This window comes from Danio rerio, chromosome 16 (genome assembly GCF_049306965.1).
Source record: "Danio rerio strain Tuebingen ecotype United States chromosome 16, GRCz12tu, whole genome shotgun sequence".
In the NCBI taxonomy this organism is placed as follows: domain Eukaryota; kingdom Metazoa; phylum Chordata; class Actinopteri; order Cypriniformes; family Danionidae; genus Danio; species Danio rerio.
In genome coordinates, this window is record NC_133191.1 from 12,339,561 (window position 1) to 12,346,041 (window position 6,481).

The window sequence follows — 6,481 nt, forward strand, 5'->3', positions numbered from 1 at the left end:
CTCTGCCTGAAGGGCGTCGCGCACCAGAGGCGCCGACGGCGCGGTGACGCGACGCACTTACGACAGAGAATAGTAGATTAATGCACACCAGACTCACGCATTCATACTTTATCAAATAAACTAATCAATTATACAAATAGCGCTCCGCGGCGCGGCAGAATACGAAGTGTCATGAATTGTGGCTGGGCACTACGGACAGCCGCATTGACTTCCTTATTATTTATTTCCTTCCTGTGAAAGTCAATGGTTACAGGTTTTCAGCTTTCTTCAAAATGTTGTCTTTAGCGTTTAACACGGGAGTCACTAACCTCTAAAACTAAGAGCTACTTTCGGGCACCGATTAACGTGGAGGGCTACCAGTTGGATAAACACTTCTCAAATAACAAATTGCTCAATTTACTTATAATTATAATTTAAGTTTTTGGTTATTTTTTAATAATGAATAATATTCATCCAGGTGTAGTCACTGATCATGTTATGATTCTCTCAAAGTTACCAACAATGATTTAACAGGGTAGGAAATACCCCGTAATTAATATATCAACGTGCAACACTATTTTATTTATCTTTGCAATATTTACATTTTTAAATGATTACGTCTATATTAGAGAAAGCTTACTTGTAAGTGGTGTTATGGTGAGCTATTTTAGAACAGGCCTGTGAGCAACACACGAGAGCCTCGTGAGCTATCTGGTGCCCATCGGTACCATATTTGGTGACTCCTGGTTTAACAGAAATGAAATTCATAAAGGTTCGTAACCATCAGGTAGCGCTTAAAGCATGCGACCTGCTTATGCTTCCTTCCTTAAGCGCCGGAATAGAAGCCATTCATTTATTAGCTATCCAATTTCATCCTCAGTATATCCTTTTTACACAGATGCTGCCCCCTTCGTGGGGTATATTATCGGGGCCGCCAATGCGCTTCTAACGGGCAATATCAATACATTCTGAAAAAAAAAAAAAAAAAAAAAAAAAAAAAAAAAAAAAAAAAAAAAAAAAAAATACTGCTGTACATGTTCCTAGTTGCATAGGAAATCGCTGACTCTCTTCTGCTTTATTTTCAGAAACTGGTATCAGAAGCAGAGCCGCAGCTGACTCCATCTCTCCTTTTAAGATGATAATCCCATAACCACAGCATACACAATTTGCGTCAGCATTCATTTATACATTTTAAGTTACCCCAGAACACCTCATCAGTTTCTCACTGCTCAACACATCCACACATTCCGTTCAATAACATTTTTGGTTTCATAACACCTTAAAGTCATAGGACCATTCAGGCTTCCCACCAGATTCATAATCCAGTCACTCATTCAGAATTGGAGCCACCACCACAGCAGCACACAAGGGCTATCGTAACAACACATACAAACACTAGGAAAGTAGTCTCCCGACGCCTTCAAATCTTATATCTGACTCAGCCACAGCCATCTCAGGGAAGCTCAGAGGACCCTCACCAGCAGACGCAGTAATCCCAGCGGCCAAGGGCATGGGCCTAGTCCAGGGAGAGAATACGACCCAACCATACCAGCTTCCCGAGGGCAGAGGAACTACCCAGTCTCCCAAGGGCGCGGGCATGACCCAGCCATCTAGCTTCCTTTCTTCCTTCCAGCTGATTTGCACTCAGCCTTCTCCCCCTTTTCACTCACCTAACTCCAGTAGGAGTTCTCTCCCTGCCCAGGCCCCCTTGTCACCCCCGCCCCCCCCCCGGCCGCTGCCACAGAAGTTTTCACTGCCCCCCAACTTTTCTAACTTCTGTAGGACCCCGCCCCCCCCATGGCTCTGGCCCCCGCAGGGGCGTTACCCCGAGCTTCGATTCTCGCAGGAATCATCTCACTGCCCTGGCCTTAGCTTTTTATATTATGTCATTCCATAATGACATATAGTATAGCACTATTTATTTTTCTCTCTGTTTGATTTTATTTATATAAATTTATATCTATATGCACCCACGCATATAAATATGAATTTATATATAGTGCTGTCACCCTCACGCTCTGTTCCCGCAGGAACACCCCCAGAGCACCTATACCGCCCGTCACCCTCCAGTAAGAAGTCTTCACCTCCCCCTCATCTTTCCCGACTCCTACTGGAGCAGCTAAATAGCTCACCCAACCCCGAGCTGTGACACGAGTCATGTCACCGACCCTCCCCGGCCCTAGCTTTTATTTATGTTTATTTTTGTTTATTTCTCACACTTATCTTTTATTTTTTAAATTTATTTATATATATGTATATATATATGCACCCACGCATATAAATATATATTTATATATAGTGCTGTCACCCTCAAGCTCTAACTCCCGCGGAGTTAATCCCGAGCACCGGACCCCCGCAGGGGTCATCGCCCAACTGCCATTTCCCCCTTCAGCTGGGGCTTCACCGACCATTCCTTTTCCCGACTCCAGCTGGAGATGGCACATACAGCTCTCTCTCCCGCAGGAGAGCCAAGAGCTTCGACTCTCGCAAGAGTCAGTAAAAACGCCCCCCCAAGGCCCTAGATTACCCCATTATATATTTATATATCTATATGTTTCATATAAATATATAATTATATATAGTGCTGCCACCTCCCAGCTCAATCTCCGCAAGGAGTGTTCCTCGAGCAAATTACTCCTTTGGAGTCCCCGCCCCCCCTGCCCCCCTTCACCCCCCTCTCCAGCCGGAGTCCTTCACTCCCCTTCCCTTGTAATGACTCCAGCAGGATTCCCGCCCACCCCATGGCTCTGACCCCCGCAGGGGTCTCCCCGAGTCTCTACTCCAGCAGGAGTATTCACAGCCCAAGCCAACTCTGCTCGGGTTCCCGCAGGAACCTGTTTCACCCTTTGCTCCAAAGGAGCCCTCTTTACCTTTTCTTTTTCAAATAACTATATCCAGCAGCCGGATATAGCATTTCAAGCCTTTTGGGGAGTTTCTTCGAATACACGGCTGCTGTCCCGAGCTTCATGCATTTGGGGAGCTCTCGAGAACCACCTGATCTCGTACTCCCCTCACATGCTCTATGGACCTGGCGGGAGCCCTGGGCTCAACTATCTCCGAGCTCAGGGTTCTCTCCCGGGACAGCATGCCAAACCTGCTTACAGCTGTCAAGCAATATCTAAGTGTGAACTCTTGAAGTGAAGTTTTTAAACTAATTTCGAGAGGAGCACGTGATATAATTGACAGCAGCTGGCCACCTATCTACACTCATTAGTTAGCCAATCAGATCTATCCTAACCCACTATAAGTAGCCTAGCTAGACATTACTCCCTTATCTTCGTTTTCCGAAGAAACCCCCCATCCACCCCTTTCTCCTCCTTTTCTCCTTTACAAAAAGGGGAGCTCTCGAGAACCACCTGATCTCGTACTCCCCTCACATGCTCTATGGACCTGGCGGGAGCCCTGGGCTCAACTATCTCCGAGCTCAGGGTTCTCTCCCGGGACAGCATGCCAAACCTGCTTACAGCTGTCAAGCAATATCTAAGTGTGAACTCTTGAAACAATCATAGTCGTATAAAACTGCACAATGTTGCAAATTATCTGGAGTGAAACAGACAGAAATAATTAAATGTCAACACACAGGTCAAACAGACGCCATCTTCTGGAGAAAATAACAACCTGCTTACTACACTTGGTTTACTACAAGCCTCATACAATCAATCAATCAATCAATCAATCAATCAATCAATCAATCAATCAATCTATCTATCTATCAATTCTCAGACACATGAAGAGCGTTTATAAAGGTATATACACATTAGTCACATTAGTGTTTGTGAGATGTTTTTAAAAAAAGATATAATTATGAAATGATAATTTTTTTCTGTTGTGATTTCCATTATTTACATTAAGTTTGTTATTTACTTCCTCTAACTTAAGTTTTATGTTTAAAAAAAAAGATTCACATTTATTATAAGTGCCAGTTTGGTGCCATTTCTCTTGGTTACAAATACAAACCACATTTTCATTTCATTTTTTAATAATATTGAAAAGCACATTTTAAAGTTGATCCAAAGCCATGATTGTTTCTTCTTCACTGATTTGCTCATTCAATGCCTGAAAACAAAAAAGCAAGCATGAAATTAATCAGTACCAACTCTTTCAACATTTCATCCAGTAACTTTTTAAAGCATTTATATGCTGTTAAATAGCTGATGGTTAGTTTTTTGTTTACAGTTTACACCATACAGTTGAAATCAGAATTATTAGTCCCTCTTTGATTTTCTTTTTTCCTTTTTTAAAAATTTCCCAAAAGATGTTTAACAGAGCAAGGAAATGTTCACAGTATATCTGATAATATTTTTTCTTTTCGAGAAAGTGTTTATTTGTTTAATTTCAACTAGAATAAAAGCTGATTTAAAAAAAAAAAAACATTTTAAGGTAAAAATTATTAGCCCCTTTAAGCTTTATTTTTCAATAGTCTACAGAACAAACCATCGTTATACAATAACTTGCCTAATTACTCTAACCTGCCTAGTTAACTTAATTAAGCTAGTTAAGCCTTTAAATGTCACTTTAAGCTGTATAGAAGTGTCTTGAAAAAATTTATTTGCTGTCATTATGGCAAAGATAAAATAAATCAGCTATTAGAAATTAGTTATTAAAATTATAATGTTTAGAAATGTGCAGAAAAAAAATCTCTTCTTTGAACAAAAATTGGGGGAAAAATTTACGGGGGCTAATAATTCAGGAGGGCTAATAACTCTGACTTCAAATATGTGACATGATCATTCTTTAAATATTATTTGGCTGTTTATTTGTAAACATCGTGAGAGAAGAAAATAAAGTTTAAGTTGCAGAACATCAGTCAACATTTTGAAAATATTGCAATTGGATTGTGCAAAACTGTAATGAAAGAAAAAAAACTAGACAATTCCACTAATAGCAAGAGAAGAGTCAAGCCATCTTAGTGGAATATAAGGGAAAGTTCATCCATTAATGATTTACTCACATCCTCCACTTGTTCAAACTGATTTTCTTTCTTCTGTTGAACACAAAGTACGATATACTGAATAATATTGGGGGAAAAACAGCCATTAGTAATATTTCCACCCAAAGATGCAAATAAGACTTCTGTGCAAAACTGGAATATTGCATAAAACATTTGTGAATAAGCACAGCTTCCATCCAATGAATCAAAGAGAACATAATCATTACTTCCTGATAAACTGGAAACAAATATCAAAAAGAAAAATGGAGTTGCTGCAGTAGGAGAAACTGTGGATCTTTGTTTTCTTAAATGATAAATTACTTGCGCCTCAGCTGGTTTATGCTGTATTTTTTTTAATCGCACAATCTGTAAAACAAAATCACATGACATTTTAATGCAAATGCTGGAAATTATTTGGTTTGCAACATAAATGCACAGTTTTTCAGAGGGTAACATTGAACTGGGGTTTTGGCAGGGTTTGTGGTGTTGGAACCATGAAGGGGGGAGTTTATTAGGCGAGTTTTCCGAGAGGAATAACAAAAAGGGAGGGTGGCAGGAGATGGTTGTGCAATACAGGAGACTCCGGGAAAAAACAGAAGTGCCCATTGCTAGCAAATTACAATTACCCACAAGATAAAAACAAACCCTCAAAGTGTATTCTGACAAAGATCATTTCAGCCAGATGTTTACCAAAATAAGACCTCACTTGGTGTTTGTATTATTTTAAAGCAGCTCATTCGATTTACCTTATTTTTTTTGAACAAGTAAGGAAGAGTGGGGACAGTTAAAACACATTTTGCAATCCGTTTAATTTCTCTGAGACAGTTTTTTGTGAAACCCACTTTTTTATGCAATAATGGGTTTATTATATTAAAACTTTTGGTTTCCACAATAAACTTCCACAAACATCTATCAAACACCCATTAACATTGCTATTATTCATTCATTCATTCATTTTCTTTTCGGCTTAGTCCCTTTACATTGCTATTATATGTATACATATGACAAGAATTTAAGAAACAAAGTCAAACATTGCAACTGACCCCAAGCAGGGGGATGGTTGCAACAACCTACAGGGGCAGTTGCAACATTCATTAAAATGTATTGATATAAAAAAATTTAAAACATCAGGTTGGATTTTATTTAGTTTTTTTTTTTTTTTTTTTGGTAAAAAGACTAAATGAAATTTGTTAAATTGATTATATAAATACAGACTATTAAAAGAGCAAGCAACAACTATGTTTTGGTCAGTTATCAGGCCTAAAAAAAACCTGAACAAAAATATTATTACTGAAAATTTAGGCTGAGCTTTTACTAAACTACTTCTTTGAACTCTAAAATGAATTAATTCATAAAAAATATCATTCTTTCTTTGACATTTAATTACATTGACACTGTAATAAAACTACAATTTTAAATATGACAAGCTTTTAAATTAATTTTGTAATAGGGGACAGTTGCAACAGCATGTTGATTAAACTTCATGTGCTGCTGTAGCTTTAACACTTGATCGCTATACCCATTTGAAACTAAGAAAAAAGGGATTAAAAAAAACACATTAGACAGCATGAT